General features: G+C 38.9%; 1 protein-coding gene across 4 annotated transcripts in view; it reads left to right on the top strand.

Moving 5' to 3' along the window:
- The first annotated feature begins 1,652 nt into the window (after positions 1–1,652).
- The window catches only part of LOC134665262 (diacylglycerol lipase-beta), a 111,727-nt gene continuing 92,593 nt past the window's right edge, over positions 1,653–20,786 (top strand). For 2 of the 4 annotated variants that reach the window (XM_063522159.1, XM_063522161.1), the window contains exon 1: positions 1,653–1,936. The gene's annotated coding sequence lies outside the window, so the exon portion shown is untranslated. The remainder of the gene's footprint in view (positions 1,937–20,786) is intronic. The other 2 variants (XM_063522163.1, XM_063522164.1) reach the window with 1 other exon arrangement.

Genomic DNA, 20,786 nt, shown 5'->3' on the forward strand with positions numbered 1-20,786 from the left:
CGACGTCAAAGATATGTTTACACTTTTGCACCTTAACTCATTTGTAATAAGGCGAAAAATGTAAGCATATCTTTGACGTCGACTGTACACGAGTTAGAATCTCTCTCATATATTCGCACCGCACTTCACTTGATTGGATTGTGGAACGGACCGAGCATTGCAATGGTTTCAGGTGTCAGGGCAGGGGAATTAGAGATGAACCGCAGAGCCTAGTGACATTACAGGCGGCATGTTCACTCGTGTGTCTACGCAGTAGCCATGCAGGCGCCCAGTTGCTTTTTCAGGTCTAGTAGGTATGGTTTAGCCTTATAGCGGCAGGTTGTGAAGTTTCCCTACGAAGAGTACCAACTACGGAGGATAAATGTAGGTACCACCAAATTCAGTTTGTACCTGAAGATGTGCTGCAACTTAATAACTGAAATAAAACAATCATAAACGTTTTTCTTCTAAGTTTAGGTATAATATTTATTCATGCCTTTTTACTCTTCGTAGGTAAAAAAACGGCCAGGTGCGTATCGAACCGTGTATAAGGAGGGTTTCGGACCCTGTCTGGTATAAAGAACGGCCTCCTAGCCTAGTTGGTAAGCGAATTCGAAACATGGCAAGGGCATTTATTTGAGTGTTCATTGACTTACAGTACAGAGCAATTATTTGTAAAAAATATTGTCTTGGGTTTATCTGCGTACTTATTTTCGTTATTACTTAGGTATTATTGTAAAGTCCGGTATCGGCACGTCTCAGATGTCCTAAATCTGAAGTACCTACTGCTGAATTGGCTTAATAGAAACGCCCTTGTATGTTCTATTAAGATCGCTGACCGTGGCATATAGACACGAACCATTAACTAGGCTCAGCGTTATGTGTGTTATCGTTAAAACATAACCGTAATTAGTAATAGAAGAAGATTTACGTCATACCTAACAATATACCTATGGTGCTAAATGATCTATGACCTCTAGAGCAAAAATGAAAAGGTATTACTGAACTAGTGAGCTCATCATTATGATGTGGTAATGTCCAAGAGTACCTACCATCAGGTATTTGTATGAGACTAGGATTAATCGTTGGCCAATGACTGATTAAGTCTTCTTTGATTTCAGACTGCTAAGCGTAGAGCGGACCCGGGTATGTCCTTAAACTACGTCCAAGACCACCGGTGGACGGGCAGCAGCGTCCCTCAAATTCGGTGTACTCGACTGCGATCGCCAACCCGCCTGCCAAGCGTGGCGATTATGGCATTCACCCCCCCCCCCTCCCATCAAAGGGGGAGACCTATGTTCAGCAGTGGACGTCTTATGGCTGAAATGATGATGATGATGAAGCGTAGAGCTCCAAAACAGGACACAATATGGCGACAAGACGAAGATTAGCACTGGCAGCAGCAGTCATTTCTAGGGCTCTTGTCAGGTTGTCTAGTGAGTCCAAACACGAGAACTTGCCCACCTCAACTCGTCAACGACCGCGGTGGCGCGCCTCGGGCCGCGGCCGGCGCCCCGTCAGTCACGCCAGTGTTGCATCGCCACGCGTTCGCCGACAACGTACACGCGCACGAACACCTGCGCCGGAGCATTGCGCGCTGCACAACCGAAAACTAAAACAATCTCAAAATAAAAACAACTTATTTTGGCACGCGAGCCTACAGTGCGGTTTAGTTAAACGTCATTTGGCGTAGGCATAGTCCACAGTGCGACCGAGTGATCACCGAAGTGGCAAGAGGCTGTGTTGCAGTTTGCACGAGCGAAAGCGGTCAAGCGGGCCGTGTTAACTCCGGCTTCGGAATTTGGCTGTGTAGGTGTTTTCCTTGCGGTGTGTCGCAATGGAAATAAGTGTTAAAATGTCGAAATCTGGTTTATGAGGAGCTTGGTGAACGTGCATATACGGCGGATAAAAAACGGGCACACGTGCTTATGTAAGCCTGATTCCGCGCATTAGACAAGTAAGTAGTTTTTGTTTTGTGATGGATGGTGCAGAGCCAAAACATCCACTTAAGTAGGTTGACAATAAATTCCTAAAAAAATACTTATCCAAATAACACCTTATTCACAATCTATAAAGTGACCTTTTTTCTCTGCACCATCATAAATAAATCTAAGCTGACTCGTCTGCGTTACCGGCGTGAAGAACGAAGACAGAAGATGGTGCTATGGAGAATGACCGTGACCAATCAGGGCAGGTGCCTACTACCACCGATACACATCCGGTTTATAAAGTGTCGTGTGCCATATTAGGCATTACTTATAAAATATTCCAACACTGAGAAATTTAACATCTATCATCATTATCATCAATGTGTTAATTAAAAAAATCCTCCCAATACCCGTTTTCATAGTTCTTGAGTGTTGACCAAATAGACTACGAGTTATACTACATATAGGTAGTATAAATCGTCAGTTACTGGTCACTGTTTAATAACTGGCCATTGTTTAATAACTGACCACCTTATTACTAAAAATGCATTTTATTAACGTATAGGTACCTACCTAAACAGAATTAATTTTAGTATAAGGTGGCTAGTTATTGAAGGGGCCAATTAATATACTAAAAAATAATTCTGTTTATGTGAATAGAATTCGTTTTTAGTATAACGTGGCCAGTTTTTAAACAGTTGCTAGTAATTGACGATTTACCCTATTACCTAATTTAAACCAGAATTGTTATTTTTCTTTAAAATAGGTAACGTCTAGGTACTTAGATATAAAAGAAAAGTGCTGTCTATTCTTCAGTCTTCTGGGAAACTTCTGGCTACACGCCAACTGTCACGACTCACGATGTCTTGTTTGTGTTTACAAATATTAGTCGCGACGTAGACAAACCTCGCCGAAGAGACACGTGCCGTATTACCTACTTCCAGCCCGTCTTCAAAGAGGTAGTTAAACGCCTCTCTCTTCTGAGTACCGGCTGGTTCTTACGCCGATCGTTAAACTTCGCAATTTTACGAGGGTGATTTGCCATCCGGCTTCCACTGACCTTTATTTGAAGGCCGGTAAATATTTATTGAGCCCCAGTATTCAAAAAAAGTATCACAGTTCGAATAACTACGAACTGTGCCCGTAAACTTGATTGATTTTACTTTACGACATTGCTGACAACCCATGCTACTAACCCCTTCGTTAAACAAGCAGTATTTTTATTTTCCACCCTGATTCTATTAATTCTAAATATAGAACCGGGTTGAATATCCCCGTTTAGGTATAAAGTTTACACAAAGGCTCTGCAAGAGCAATTAACCTTTAAATTAAATTTTAAGCGGAACGCGGCGACCTTTGCGGGTAACTTCATAAAACAAACGTGGAGTCTAGGCGTTGTACGGATAATTTTCCTACGAGAGAGCGTTGTAATGTAAGCCTCAAAGGAAAATACAAAGCGTAACTCTGTATAACTGGGCTTGGACGAGCCCGCTCTGTCCCCGAACGTCAAACACCACATTATTTTAACACGTTCCATGTTCCCGCTTTTGTGTACATTTCCAAGTATTTACGAAAAACAGCTTTTGATTTTTCCATAATATTTTGCAGCCAAACATTAGTTGATTATTTAAAAGTTGGCAGGAAATATAATCTCGAGAATTGATGGAAAAAGTTTTATTTAATATTACTGGTTTGCTTGGTTCCTAATAACTACAAATAATAATACTTACTCGTAGGTACCTTCCAATAAAAATTACATACTATAGGTAGGTATAGTCAGCCAAGAAAGTGGTCTACCACTTTTCGACTCTATCATCACCGTACATACATATATATAAACCTGCAATCATTTTATTTGCAAACTGACCACCAAAGTTCAGTAGTAAAGCCCTGGGTCAAGTACCAAATACTGCTGGTGGTTATGACGATAATTATATGAGGTTAATTTCCGTCTAATAAACCTCTTTATTTCATATTTAAAAAAACCGGTCAAGTGCGAGTCGGACTCGCGTTCCAAGGGTTCCGCACATTACTCAATTTTTAACAATGCATTTTTATATGTGAAACGTGAGTGAATTGCCTTTAAAAACCCGTAGAGGTCGGATCAATAACTAAGTAATTAGTCCGACTCACGCTTGACTACATATAAAATAGATTTTTCTGTCATCTATAGGTAAAGACCTATTCTATGTATTTTTTTCAAGATTTTAGACCCAGTAGTTTCGGAGATGAAGGGGAGGGAATGGTCATTTTTTGTCTATTTTCTTGAATTACTTCTAAACTGTTTATTTAAAAAAAAAAAAGAATATTTGAGATTCTAACAATGAGCTCTTTCATTTGATATGTAACACAATATAGTTTGAAAAACTTTATTTTTTAATTTTCTTATTTACCCCCTTATTTAAAAGTGCCCCATGTTTAAAATTCATTTGTTTACGTTACATGTCCGTCTTTGGGTCACAAACTAACATATATGTACCAAATTTCAACTTAATTGGTCCAATAGTTTCGGAGAAAATAGGCTGTGACAGACGGACAGACAGAGGCATGAGTGATCCTATAAGGGGTCCGTTTTTTCCTTTTGAGGTACGGAACCCTAAAAAGCAAAAGGGATACTGACATTTCTAATACGGGTCGCTGAGTAGATAAAAGATTCGTTTACCCTTATAAACCGATCTAACGAACTGTAAAGTAGAGATGCCACGAATATTCGGCAACTATTCGGTGTTCGGCCTATTCGGCCACTTTGCCGAATATTCGGTATTCGGCCGAATGTTGCCTACTATTCGGTCGAATACCGAATATCTGTTACACCTACCTAATAAGAAAAATTACACAATAAAATAACCAAAAACTAGACATATTCAATATCTAAAATGTATTCTTGGAAAGTGGTTAAATAAGAACGCAAGTTTTTGAGCATTTGTTGATTAAAAAATATTTTTTTTTATCATGGGTCTGATTTGATTGACTCTAACTATAATTATACATTCATTAATTCTGTTCAACATAAACATATACCTATCTTAGCAAACGTTGTGCTTTGTTGGCGAACAGTTTTCGTAATAATTGTGACTCGAAATGTTCGCATGTTATGCCGAATATTCGGTATTCGGCCGAGAGAGGGGGCCGAATATTCGGTATTCGGTATTCGGCCAAATTCACTATTCGGGGCATCTCTACTGTAAAGACTCATCTCACTCATCCATTCACAAATCCTTATATGTAGGAACCTAGGTAACATTGGATTATACTTTAGGTAAAGACAAGTACTGAGACAGAGTGTTTAAACACATTATAGGCAGGCAAGTACTGCAGGTTCGTGACTTACGTGACTATTGGCTATATGCGCGACTGGGAGCCGATTTTTGAATTTAGATCGCTCGATTTCGTCACTCGAAAATCGGTGGAAAACGGCGAAATGCAAATTTTTTAAATACGGGTGATCGAAATTTGGAATCTAGTGGTATTGACCACTCGATTGCAATTCTATTAGTAGAATTTAAACGCCTAGTAGTGGAGATATCATTTAACGAAATACATGAAATCGAGTGGTCGAATTTCAAAAATTGGCCCCCAGTTATGGAAATGAAAATTTATATGATTTCCGCATTAGTTATTTGACATTAAAATAGGTCAAATTGGCTAATATCAGCCGATAGTTTAATTTTTGTCCCCGCAACACGCACTTTGCATATTATCCATAACCATTAAGTCGTAGAATAAACCTATCCTCAAAGCAACCGCAATTTTAAATTTATCACTTATAAAAATATTCCAATCTATTCACTATAGGTACGGGCATATTGCAAAGTTTCAACTTCCTTTCAAACCGACTTAACAAGTATCATTTAACATGCGGACCAAGTACAATACTCGTACCTAGATGCCTTGCTAGATTGCTGTTGAATGCAACACGGTAATTGTAGGAGCACTATAAAGGCCAAACATAATAACGTGACGTCTAAGGAAGCAAGCGAGGATAACCCTTAAGGTTAGCCGATCTAAGAAGCCTGAGGTTATACAGGGTTAAATAAACCTCCGACGCCTTCTAGAATGGTTTGAATCGAATGATGGTTTACATTTTACGTAATAGTCGTCCTTCACTAGATCTTGACCTCCTCTAAGGTTACATTACCTTTTGTTTAGGAAGCCATTAATATTATAAAAAAAAAAGAAAAACATATTATACTTACCTATTCATTTTCACACTGCCTCAAGACCACTAATCATGGTTTTTGTAAAAAAAAATACGATGAATCACAAAAGTTCCCCTAATTTATATTTTACGTTTATTATTTATGGGTATTATATATACCAAATTCATGTACCTAACTAAAGACTTCTTTAAATAACCGTTGCTATGCCTATTGTTTTGACTACTGTAAAATTATCGATACTTATAGATTAGCAAAATTGAATGTGGTTTGTATCTTTTACTACGCATTTGGTTTACCATGACTTATATTTGATTATTGTCATTAAGAAAAACTATGGTAATGAATTACCCAGTTCATTGACGCGCTTGAACCTAATTAACAATTCAAAATATTCCAATTTGTTTTGTAACAAGACGTATAGCCGGGTTGACCTCTTGTTAAATTATTCAATACACCTTCACTGCTGATGACAAGGATTTTTAGTGATGACAAAAATTCTAAGAAAAATATCACCTAAACGAAAATTGAACATATAGAATCGAGGTCGTCCATAAGTACCTACCTTTATGTACGTAAAACATTGATTTTAGGTATGCTGCTACACTAAAAGTACATATTGCCTACATAATTAAGTACGTCGGTATTTCGTCATTTTACGACATTGAATTACCAAATTACATAAGGTGCATTGAGGTAATTTTGAAAACCACCATTTAATATCTAATATCTATTAAAGACATTAAAGCACTTCATACTTTGGCAGCATTTAAACTACTGCAAGGCATCTTGCTTACTGTAGCTATACTAGCAGGGACTGCTTCTAGTTTATTAAATTACCTCGTTATGAAGCTACCTCAATAAAGCCTTAATTAAAAATACATAAGGTAAGGCCTAAACTATTAAATAAGGTGGATAATAATAATTTTTAAGAAAAAAAAACCGACTTCTATGGGGCCCGGTGAAAGATTATGGTAGATGGTGCACTATGTAGAAAAGGAGGTAAAACCAGTACTTTCTAGTAGCATTTCGCTTTCGTAAGGGTCGTAGTTCTAGCCTAACCTAACCCACTTCTCTGATAGCAGTTTGGTTCTGTGAGGATCGCAGTTCGAACCTAATCAAACCCACTTTTTTAGTAGCATTTCGTTTCTGTAAGGCTCGCAGTTCTAACCAAACCTAACCCACTTTTGTTCGGTTCTGTGAGGATCGCAGTTCAAACCTAACCTGACCCACTTAACGGCGCATGCGGTGCGGTGTACGGGGGTTTGAGCGAAAGGGGTTTGGCATCATCATACCTATATACCTACATTTTATGGTAGGTAATCATAGCGGTTTATTTAGTTTAGGTATCATAGTGGTTTTCCGGGTCCAGAACTGGGTCTTTGAGTCCGAGTCCGGGTCCGAGTCCCGGTCCGAGTCCGGGTCCGGGTCCGAGTTCGGGTCCGAGTCCGGGTCCGAGTTCGGGTCCGAGTCCAGGTCCGAGTCCGAGTCCGAGTCTGAGTCCAGGTCCGGATCCGAACCGGATCCGGGTACGAGTCCGGGTCCCAGTCCAAGTCAAAATCGAAATTTGAAATCACCAAACGTGTACTATGCGTCGTTGAAGAGTTCTGTTCTGATCATCATCAGCAGTTCCACTTCATCAAATGCGACAGTTTTTAATGTAAATGCTTGATTTTATGATGAAAATGCAGAAAATCCTATACGTATGCCTTTAAGATTTGAGGAGTTCCCTCGATTCCTTATGGATCCCCTCATCAGAACTCGAGCTTGACAGAAATGTGGCTTAAAAACTAAACTTGCTTAACAAACATAACGAAGAGAACAAATCGCCTAACGTGAACTATGCGTTGTTGATGAGTTCCGTTCTGATCATCATCAGCAGTTCCACTTCATCAAATGCGACAGTTTTTAATGAAAATGATTGATTTTCTGATGAAAATACAAAAATCTCTATACGCATGCCTTTAAAATTTGAGGAGTTCCCTCGATTCCTCATGGATCCCATCATCAGACACGAGCTTGACAAAAATGTGGCTTAAAAATTTAACTTGCTTAACAAACATAACGAAGAGGACAAATCGCCAAACGTGAACTATGCGTCGTTGAAGAGTTCCGTTCTGATCATCATCAGCAGTTCCACTTCATCAAATGTCACGTTTTTGAATGTATATGCTTGATTTGTTGATAAAAACACAAAAATCACTATATGTATGCCTTTAAGATTTGAGGAGTTCCGTCGATTCCTCATGGATCCCATCATCAGAACTGGATTTTGACAAAAACGGGACCAATCTGTATGCATATACATACAAACAAAAAAAGAATTTTCAAAATCGGTCCAGTAATGACGGAGATATGGAGTAACAAACATAAAAAAAAAATAATAATAATAATAATTTTTAAGAAAAAAAAACCGACTTCTATGGGGCCCGGTGAAAGATTATGGTAGATGGTGCACTTTGCACTATGTAGAAAAGGAGGTAAAACCAGTACTTTCTAGTAGCATTTCGTTTCCTTAAGGGTCGTAGTTCTAGCCTAACCTAACCCATTTCTCTGATAGCAGTTCGGTTTTGTGAGGATCGCAGTTCGAACCTAATCAAACCCACTTTTCTAGTAGCATTTCGTTTCTGTAAGACTCGCAGTTCTAACCAAACCTAACCCACTTTTGTTCGGTTCTGTGAGGATCGCAGTTCAAACCTAACCTAACCCACTTAACGGCGCATGCGGTGCGGTGTACGGGAGTTTGAGCGGGAGGGGTTTGGCATCATCATACCCACATTTTATGGTAGGTAATCATAGTGGTTTATTTAGTTTAGGTATCATAGTGGTTTTCCGGGTCAAGGTCCGGGTCTCTGAGTCAGAGTCCGGGTCCGAGTCCCGGTCCGAGTCCGGGTCCGGGTCCGGGTCCGAGTCCGGGTCCGAGTCCGGGTCCGAGTCCGGGTCCGAGTCCGGATCCGAGTCCGGGTCCGAGTCCGGGTCCGAGTCCGAGTCCGAGTCCGGGTCCGAACCGGATCCGGGTATGAGTCCGGGTCCCAGTCCAAGTCAAAATCGAAATTCGAAATCACCAAACATGTACTATGCGTCGTTGAAGAGTTCTGTTCTGATCATCATCAGCAGTTCCACTTCATCAAATGCGACAGTTTTTAATGTAAATGCTTGATTTTATGATGAGAATACAAAAAATTCTATACGTATGCCTTTAAGATTTGAGGAGTTCCCTCGATTCCTTATGGATCCCATCATCAGAACTCGAGCTTGACAGAAATGTGGCTTAAAAACTAAACTTGCTTAACAAACATAACGAAGAGGACAAATCGCCAAACGTGAACTATGCGTCGTTGAAGAGTTCCGTTCTGATCATCATCAGCAGTTCCACTTCATCAAATGCGACAGTTTTTAATGAAAATGATTGATTTTCTGATGAAAATACAAAAATCTCTATACGCATGCCTTTAAAATTTGAGGAGTTCCCTCGATTTCTCATGGATCCCATCATCAGAACTCGAGCTTGACAAAATTGTGGCTTAAAAACTTAACTTGCTTAACAAACATAACGAAGAGGACAAATCGCCAAAGGTGAACTATGCGTCGTTGAAGAGTTCCGTTCTGATCATCATCAGCAGTTCCACTTCATCAAATGTCACGTTTTTGAATGTATAAGCTTGATTTGTTGATAAAAACACAAAAATCACTATATGTATGCCTTTAAGATTTGAGGAGTTCCGTCGATTCTTCATGGATCCCATCATCAGAACTGGATTTTGACAAAAACGGGACCAATCTGTATGCATATACATACAATCAAAAAAATAATTTTCAAAATCGGTCCAGTAATGACGGAGATATGGAGTAACAAACATAAAAAATAAAAAAAATAAAAAAAATAAAAAAAATAAAAGTAAAAATAAAAAACATTCAACCGAATTGATAACCTCCTCCTTTGGGATTTGGAAGTCGGTTAAAAAAAACATACAACCGAATTGATAACCTCCTCCTTTGGGATTTGGAAGTCGGTTAAAAATAGGAAGGTGAAAAAATGTTATATTTTATCATCCTGGGGGCCAATTTTTGAATTTCGATCACTCGATTTCCTCACTAGAAAATCGGTGGAAAACGGCGAAATTCTAATTTTAGAAATAAGAGTGATCAAAATTTGGAATCTAGTGGTATTGACCACTCGGTTTCAATTCTATTAGTAGAATTTAAACGCCTAGTAGTGGAGATATCATTTAACGAAATACACGAAATCGAGTGGTCGAATTTCAAAAATCGGCCCCCAGGGCTGTCTTGAAAAGCTTTGAAACGCGACGCTGTGTGATGACGAAACATCCAGATTTCCCCTTTTTTAACCGACTTCCAAATCCCAAAGGAGGAGGTTATCAATTCGGTTGTATGTTTTTTTTAACCGACTTCCAAATCCCAAAGGAGGAGGTTATCAATTCGGTTGTATGTTTTTTATTTTTACTTTTATTTTTTTTATTTTTTATGTTTGTTACTCCATATCTCCGTCATTACTGGACCGATTTTGAAAATTATTTTTTTGATTGTATGTATATGCATACAGATTGGTCCCGTTTTTGTCAAAATCCAGTTCTGATGATGGGATCCATGAAGAATCGACGGAACTCCTCAAATCTTAAAGGCATACATATAGTGATTTTTGTGTTTTTATCAACAAATCAAGCTTATACATTCAAAAACGTGACATTTGATGAAGTGGAACTGCTGATGATGATCAGAACGGAACTCTTCAACGACGCATAGTTCACCTTTGGCGATTTGTCCTCTTCGTTATGTTTGTTAAGCAAGTTAAGTTTTTAAGCCACAATTTTGTCAAGCTCGAGTTCTGATGATGGGATCCATGAGAAATCGAGGGAACTCCTCAAATTTTAAAGGCATGCGTATAGAGATTTTTGTATTTTCATCAGAAAATCAATCATTTTCATTAAAAACTGTCGCATTTGATGAAGTGGAACTGCTGATGATGATCAGAACGGAACTCTTCAACGACGCATAGTTCACGTTTGGCGATTTGTCCTCTTCGTTATGTTTGTTAAGCAAGTTTAGTTTTTAAGCCACATTTCTGTCAAGCTCGAGTTCTGATGATGGGATCCATAAGGAATCGAGGGAACTCCTCAAATCTTAAAGGCATACGTATAGAATTTTTTGTATTCTCATCATAAAATCAAGCATTTACATTAAAAACTGTCGCATTTGATGAAGTGGAACTGCTGATGATGATCAGAACAGAACTCTTCAACGACGCATAGTACATGTTTGGTGATTTCGAATTTCGATTTTGACTTGGACTGGGACCCGGACTCATACCCGGATCCGGTTCGGACCCGGACTCGGACTCGGACTCGGACCCGGACTCGGACCCGGACTCGGATCCGGACTCGGACCCGGACTCGGACCCGGACTCGGACCCGGAATCGGACCCGGACCCGGACCCGGACTCGGACCGGGACTCGGACCCGGACTCTGACTCAGAGACCCGGACCTTGACCCGGAAAACCACTATGATACCTAAACTAAATAAACCACTATGATTACCTACCATAAAATGTGGGTATGATGATGCCAAACCCCTCCCGCTCAAACTCCCGTACACCGCACCGCATGCGCCGTTAAGTGGGTTAGGTTAGGTTTGAACTGCGATCCTCACAGAACCGAACAAAAGTGGGTTAGGTTTGGTTAGAACTGCGAGTCTTACAGAAACGAAATGCTACTAGAAAAGTGGGTTTGATTAGGTTCGAACTGCGATCCTCACAGAACCGAACTGCTATCAGAGAAATGGGTTAGGTTAGGCTAGAACTACGACCCTTAAGGAAACGAAATGCTACTAGAAAGTACTGGTTTTACCTCCTTTTCTACATAGTGCAAAGTGCACCATCTACCATAATCTTTCACCGGGCCCCATAGAAGTCGGTTTTTTTTTCTTAAAAATTATTATTATTATTTTTTTTTTTTTTATGTTTGTTACTCCATATCTCCGTCATTACTGGACCGATTTTGAAAATTCTTTTTTTGTTTGTATGTATATGCATACAGATTGGTCCCGTTTTTGTCAAAATCCAGTTCTGATGATGGGATCCATGAGGAATCGACGGAACTCCTCAAATCTTAAAGGCATACATATAGTGATTTTTGTGTTTTTATCAACAAATCAAGCATATACATTCAAAAACGTAACATTTGATGAAGTGGAACTGCTGATGATGATCAGAACGGAACTCTTCAACGACGCATAGTTCACGTTTGGCGATTTGTCCTCTTCGTTATGTTTGTTAAGCAAGTTAAATTTTTAAGCCACATCTTTGTCAAGCTCGTGTCTGATGATGGGATCCATGAGGAATCGAGGGAACTCCTCAAATTTTAAAGGCATGCGTATAGAGATTTTTGTATTTTCATCAGAAAATCAATCATTTTCATTAAAAACTGTCGCATTTGATGAAGTGGAACTGCTGATGATGATCAGAACGGAACTCATCAACGACGCATAGTTCACGTTAGGCGATTTGTTCTCTTCGTTATGTTTGTTAAGCAAGTTTAGTTTTTAAGCCACATTTCTGTCAAGCTCGAGTTCTGATGAGGGGATCCATAAGGAATCGAGGGAACTCCTCAAATCTTAAAGGCATACGTATAGGATTTTCTGCATTTTCATCATAAAATCAAGCATTTACATTAAAAACTGTCGCATTTGATGAAGTGGAACTGCTGATGATGATCAGAACAGAACTCTTCAACGACGCATAGTACACGTTTGGTGATTTCAAATTTCGATTTTGACTTGGACTGGGACCCGGACTCGTACCCGGATCCGGTTCGGATCCGGACCTGGACTCAGACTCGGACTCGGACTCGGACCTGGACTCGGACCCGAACTCGGACCCGGACTCGGACCCGAACTCGGACCCGGACCCGGACTCGGACCGGGACTCGGACCCGGACTCGGACTCAAAGACCCAGTTCTGGACCCGGAAAACCACTATGATACCTAAACTAAATAAACCGCTATGATTACCTACCATAAAATGTAGGTATATAGGTATGATGATGCCAAACCCCTTTCGCTCAAACCCCCGTACACCGCACCGCATGCGCCGTTAAGTGGGTCAGGTTAGGTTTGAACTGCGATCCTCACAGAACCGAACAAAAGTGGGTTAGGTTTGGTTAGAACTGCGAGCCTTACAGAAACGAAATGCTACTAAAAAAGTGGGTTTGATTAGGTTCGAACTGCGATCCTCACAGAACCAAACTGCTATCAGAGAAGTGGGTTAGGTTAGGCTAGAACTACGACCCTTACGAAAGCGAAATGCTACTAGAAAGTACTGGTTTTACCTCCTTTTCTACATAGTGCACCATCTACTCCATATCTCCGTCATTACTGGACCGATTTTAAAAATTCTTTTTTTGATTGCATGTATATGCATACAGATTGGTCCCGTTTTTGTCAAAATCCAGTTCTGATGATGGGATCCATGAGGAATCGACGGAACTCCTCAAATCTTAAAGGCATACATATAGTGATTTTTGTGTTTTTATCAACAAATCAAGCATATACATTCAAAAACGTGACATTTGATGAAGTGGAACTGCTGATGATGATCAGAACGGAACTCTTCAACGACGCATAGTTCACCTTTGGCGATTTGTCCTCTTCCTTATGTTTGTTAAGCAAGTTAAGTTTTTAAGCAACATTTTTGTCAAGCTTGAGTTCTGATGATGGGATCCATGAGAAATCGAGGGAACTCCTCAAATTTTAAAGGCATGCGTATAGAGGTTTTTGTATTTTCATCAGAAAATCAAGCATTTTCATTCAAAACTGTCGCATTTGATGGAGTGGAACTGCTGATGATTATCAGAACGGAACTCTTCAACGACGCATAGTTCACGTTTGGCGATTTGTCCTCTTCGTTATGTTTGCTAAGCAAGTTTAGTTTTTAAGCCACATTTCTGTCAAGCTCGAGTTCTGATGATGGGATCCATAAGGAATCGAGGGAACTCCTCAAATCTTAAAGGCATACGTATAGAATTTTCTGTATTTTCATCATAAAATCAAGCATTTACATTAAAAACTGTCGCATTTGATGAAGTGGAACTGCTGATGATGATCAGAACAGAACTCTTCAACGACGCATAGTACACGTTTGGTGATTTCGAATTTCGATTTTGACTTGGACTGGGACCCGGACTCGTACCCGGATCGGAACCGGACCTGGACTCGGACTCGGACTTGGACCCGGACTCGGACCCGGACTCGGATCCGGACTCTGACCCGGACTCGGACCCGGACTCGGACCCGGACTCGGACCCGGACTCGGACCCAGACTCAGACCCGGACTCGGACTCAGAGACCTGGACCTTGACCCGGAAAATCACTATGATACCTAAACTAAATAAACCGCTATGATTACCTACCATAAAATATAGGTATATAGTATGATGATGCCAAACCCCCCCCGTACACCGCACGGCATGCGCCGTTAAGTAGGTTAGGTTAGGTTTGAACTGCGATCCTCACAGACCAAACAAAAGTGGGTTAGGTTTGGTTAGCACTGCGGGCTTTACAGAAACGAAATGCTACTAGAAAAGTGGGTTTGATTAGGTTCGAACTACGATCCTCACAGAACCGAACTGCAATCAGAGAAGTGGGTTAGGTTAGGCTAGAACTACGACCCTTACGGAAACGAAATGCTACTAGAAAGTACTGGTTTTACCTCCTTTTCTACATAGTGCACCATCTACCATAATTTTTCACCGGGCCCCATAGAAGTCGGTTTTTTTTTCTTAAAAATTATTTGAAGTACAGTACAAAAGTACCTACCCAACAATAAATTGTGAATATCTTTAGTCTTAGGCTAGGGTATTTAAAATTACCTACACGCTGGTTATGAGCAAATTGTTGGTAGAAAATTGAGGATGTGATATCACAATGCACGTCGTGCAAAAATGTGAATTAAAAAATTGAAGTTTTTAGTAAAACATGTATAGATTTAAACTAAAAACAAAAATATGATTTGTATACGGATTGCTTATGTTTGTAAAAAATTATATTGTTTTCTTGTCAATGTCAAATGTCAACTACTTACCGGGACTATGTCATGTTCCTACTTCAGCAGGCCACAGACAGAATCTCATTACTTGCTACAAAAGATAGTCATTTTCGTTTATGTTCGCATGTTTCATTATTTATGCAAAATACATTACTGTTTTCATTTACCTATTACTATATTATAAGTACCTACTTATACCTGTTTTATTTGTCGTACATTTTTATAGCTGTTATTTCCTTGTAAGTATATGAAAAGTTAATTTTACAACATTCAGAGATACCTACTATTGTATTATAAGAAATACATTTAAATGATTGTATTTTGTATACTGTACAGTACACACTGACTGTGACGATGGTGACGCAGTAATTATTATTATTAATAGAGAAAAAGAAACCAGCCGAATTCTAACCTCCTCGGAGGTATGCTTTCTTAATCCAGCCAGGTGCCAGCCAGTCACTTACGCCGCCTAATTCTGTATATCAATTTGCCTATGAAAAAATGAAAATGGAAAATCGTTTATTAGGGTTACAATTTCCATTACAATAGTAATAACTGTAACAAGGTAGGAACCTTCTTTATATAAAATATACTTGTGGTAGAAGGGCGGGGCCTTCTTCCATAATTTAAAAGGGTACAATCCTTAATATAATTTACCTAGTATTTTATAAAATTACATTAGTGTTATTAGAATTTAGATAAATCTGATTTTCTTAAATGATAACTGTTTGTGGGATCGTTTCTAAATTCCATGGAGACAATGCGAACCGATAAGACAAATGAGACCCGGGAATCCTGGTCGACGCGCAATGGCGCTTATCTCAACCGTTGTTCGCCTTCCATTCAATGCTGTCCCGGGAATATGAGTTATTGATGACTGAAGATTACACGGACCACAAGCCTTACAAAAATAAGACCTATTGTTAGTGATGGATGAAAAACGGCTACGTATCTAACTGACCCCAACACAATGCTGAGGAAACTCTCGGAATTAAGAAAAAACCGGGCAAGTGCGAGTCGGACTCGCGCACGAAGGATTCCGTACCATAATGCAAAAAAAAAAACGGTCACCCATCCAAGTACTGACCACTCCCGACGTTGCTTAACTTTGGTCAAAAATCACGTTTGTTGTATGGGAGCCCCATTTAAATCTTTATTTTATTCTGTTTTTAGTATTTGTTGTTATAGCGGCAACAGAAATACATCATCTGTGAAAATTTCAACTGTCTAGCTATCACGGTTCGTGAGATACAGCCTGGTGACAGACGGACGGACGGACGGATGGACCCTAAAAAACAAACCTACTCGTAATACCAGAGGTCACGTGATTAAATCGAACTTCCTGAATAGCTAATGCACGATACAAACTAAATTTATCCGTCGAAGTCCAGCTATCATGCAGTAATGCAAGACTATGCATGGACTGTAGGATAAATACGAGTAAAAGCAATTTGGTATCAGTTCGGATAACATGGAAAAATGCATCCTTTTGTATAAAAGGATTTCATGGTAAACCAATCAGTTTTTGGTATTCAGCCGGATAACATTGATGCGTTGACGATTCTGCGTCTACGATAGGCATAAAAAACATTATATCCCGAGTTTTTAAAACTTTTAACGAACATATTTCAAAGTTTTAATAGTGCTTAGATGAATGGAGTAACTCAGTTGAATGCGTCTGTTATGCAAGTTCAGTTTAGAATTTTTCACTCGGAACTCTGAACTGAACTTTTTTAATCCAATCCACCCTGGGGAATTCAATCCATTGAATGAAAATAAGAGCAAAAACGATATCAGTTAGACATAAAATTGTAGTTCTATTTGGTAGGTAACCAAATAGAATTTTGTAGGTAACTTTTTTTTATGATAGCAATAGCAATTGAATACCTATAATTTTTTTAACCCATTATATATAGTGTCCTACTGCTTGGCAAAGGCCTCTCCCCTTGATTTCCATACAATAAATAGCAATAATAACATATAATAAGAAAAGTAGATACATTTATTGAGTCAAAACGGAAATGGTACTTTCTTTAAATATTCATTTTACAATAAATAAACGTAACGCGAATTAAAAGCCATTAATGGTATGTATGATATTAAAGTGGAAAAGTGGACTGACAAAATTTAAGAAATTCTTTGTTTTTATAATGAAATACAGACAGGATATAGGAGCTTAGCTTCAAGGCTCAGAACCAGCACACAATCAGAATTTTATAAATCATAAAACGCGTCGTAAAATATCTGTTTGTTTCCTAAAATATGAGACGAGCTAGCGGAGCTAGCTTATTAAAAATCTCGCGTTGACATTGACGTCAATAAGTAGGTTTGCCTACTTTACATGCCTGACAGTAAAACGGGTTTCTGGTAGGTAAGGTATGGTATTAGATAGGTGAGTATGATCCAAACTGACAATACAATATAGGTATCCGTGAATCGGGTACCTAGTACCTACACGTGGAAGCTATCAAGAAAACTAGATAATTAGTTAGGTGCCTTTAAGTAGCTAGTTAATGTGAGTGTGAGATTTCTATTATTTTCTATAAGTACTTATTTCATCATTGTATGGTCAGCATCAAAAGTAGGAAATAATTTTAGTCCATTTCTGCAGAATCTGAAACACTAAGTAGAACTTCTCAGAAGTAGCATAAGATAAAATAAGGTAAGCGTAAAAATTTTATCAAGCACTTCATGTGGCAATTATAATGATGAAATAAAAAAATTACTGCATAGCGTGATATGACATAGGATTTAGATTTAGAACCTCATGCTTCCGCTTCCGCTTTTCAAAATGTCAAAAATATATCTGAGCATTAGTGCTCAGATATATTTTAGATATAGTTCTAGTCTTAGGACCTAGAAGCATTTTCTACGGTAGCAACAGTAAGCAAGATGCGTTGGTAAGAAAGCGTAGGTAAGTGTGCCTAAAGAACCTATGAAGTGCCTCTGGTCTTATAGATATTTGCTATTTTGAAAATTATCCCACTTTCGAAGTTAGGCCCCCCCCACATCTAGCGTCTTTCGAGCGTCGGCGTCTGTCGGCGTCTGGTCAGCGCTATGGAAAATGACGTCGCTGCGCAGTTGCGTCGACGCTGCGTCGACGTTGCGTCGAGCAGCGGCCATAGAATTGTAGACGCCGACGCTCGAAAGACGCCAGATGTGGGGGGGGCCTTACCCCAATGCACCTTAATGGAAAAACACGCACTGCGTGCACGCAGCGACCGATTACTTCGTTACGGCTACGACAAAAGGACATCACAACTTCAACACAATGCCACAATCGAGATCAATCATGCTCGTCAGCCGGACAAGGGGCCGGCGGCCGCCGCCAATTGTTTTGACAACTGATTTATGCCCGTACTACGTATACGGGTATATATGGACTCGTAATCAAGGGTAGAAACATCTATGCGAGCTAATTACCAGGAATATGTGTATTGTGTACAAGACTTTTTTGCTAAATGAAGAGCGAGGGTTCTTATATTTTTTTAAGGATTAGATTAGAAATAACTCCGCAGAATTGTGCATGCGGTTTTTAAGTAAACATTTATAGTTTTAAAGAAAATAATGAGTGCTAGTTGCGATTTTTTATAATTTTACTGAGTCAAATGCCTAATAACAATCCACACTCTTAATTTTCCAGAAATATTATCTAATGCAAACCCTACCGAGACTACCAGGTGGCCAAAAAATATTCTGAACGTGCTTTGTAACCATGCTCATTAATTTATTTAATTATATTTAAGTAATATAATTACGGTAAAAACATTTCTTCAATATTTTTTAAATAATGCCTATAGGTATCTAAAAGCGACTAGAAGGAACTGTCACAGGGATCATTCGACGCGTGAAATATATTTTATATAATTAGGTAAGGGTTGAACAAACACCCCGTAAATGAACGTCCATGATAGGTATCATCGCCCACACTGTGATCTGTACTTCGGTGGACCGTAACAAAGACATATGTAACTTCGTATAAGATGAATAAAGTCTAAGAAAAAAACGTGCCTCGGAAATCAAGAAAAATTCATTCTCGGATAGATGGCGCACACACCTTTGGCCTATTCTCGGCTAGATGGCGTGACGACACCGTTTCATATTTTAACAATTTTAACACATAGATATCAGTGAATGAACATGGGTTAAAATGATAGAAAAAAAATAAAATCATTTATCCATATATATTCATATTCTTGATAATTTTATACGTGTTTATTTTGAGTTTTAGTCGTGTCGATAGATGGCAGTAAATTTACAGTGACTACAACATTTACTATGACAGGACCCTTCTATACTATCTATTCTTTTTGACCGTAATAAGGTCCAGCGACGTACCATAAGAGTGTTGCTGTTTGTTGAGTGTACATGACATGATACACGGGGTGATCTGATACGTGATAAGAATTAGCAAGACATGATTAACAGTTGAGATAAAATCTCCGAAACGATTCTACCTAACGCTTTTAACGGTGTATGAACCGACCCAGCCAGGTTTCATTGGTTCATGTTCGTGAAAATCCACATAACAAGATTTATTGTTATCTCCTACACACAACAACAACAACAACAACAACAACACAACAACAAGATTTATTGTTGTTGTGATGTCCTAGATGATTTGTTGAGGGCAATCATATGACATATGACACTATTATTACTATTACTTATCATTATTTAAACCTACGCCTTTCCATATCTCTGGGCCAAGAGAAGATGGAGGAAAGACTATTGCAGTGGAGCCCTACGGCTATGATGGGAAATAGGAACTATGTTGTACATAATTGATTTGTATGTCGGGTGGACTGTATTGCTATGGGAGGAGATTAGCGGACACCTTCAAATCAGTCTCAAAATTGTGAAAGGCACTTGATGACTCGCCAATTATTATTACTTATTATTTCATAAAATATATGTAGATATAACTTTATTTATAGATATTGGGCAAAAACATTTCTACCTATAAGCCGATAAGATTTAATTGTTCTCGAATAAGTGAGATAGTAGAGGTGTCATGATTAAGCTAGAATGACTTGATGCTGATTTAGTGAATTAGTTATTATAATGCCGCGATCAGAAAGGGATTAGAAATAACAGATTTCCATACACTTACGTCAAAATCAATATGGATTGACAGCTATCTCAATCCCTTTCTAATCGCGATTCAGTAATACAATATAGGTTATCTTACCTACGTATTACCTACGTAAGATTGCTATCGTCATCAACTCATTATGTAAGGGGTCATCCATTAATTACATCACACGTTTAGGGGGAGGGAGGGGGTCAAGAAAATGTGACATATTGTGACATGGGGGAGGGGGGAGACACAAACTTTGTGACGTCACTTTAACTTCATCAGTAACCGAAAATTTATTTAAATTATTTTATTCGCTGTACATTTAAATAACAAGTTTTTAAAACGATAATGGTTTTTATTCGTTTAATTTTCATTCCTAAGCAGTTTTGGGTTATAAAATTACTAATATTTATATCGTCAAAAATTTTTTGATAAAATATTAATAATACTTAGGTACTTACTTAATTCTATTTGGCGATTTCGTAGAAAAAATGTGACGTTACACTAGCGGGGAGGGGTTTGCCAAATGTGACCAAGTGTGACAAGGAGGGGGGAGGGGTCGAAAAATCTAGAAATTCGTGTG

Source organism: Cydia fagiglandana, chromosome 6, assembly GCF_963556715.1.
Source record: "Cydia fagiglandana chromosome 6, ilCydFagi1.1, whole genome shotgun sequence".
Lineage (NCBI taxonomy): Eukaryota > Metazoa > Arthropoda > Insecta > Lepidoptera > Tortricidae > Cydia > Cydia fagiglandana.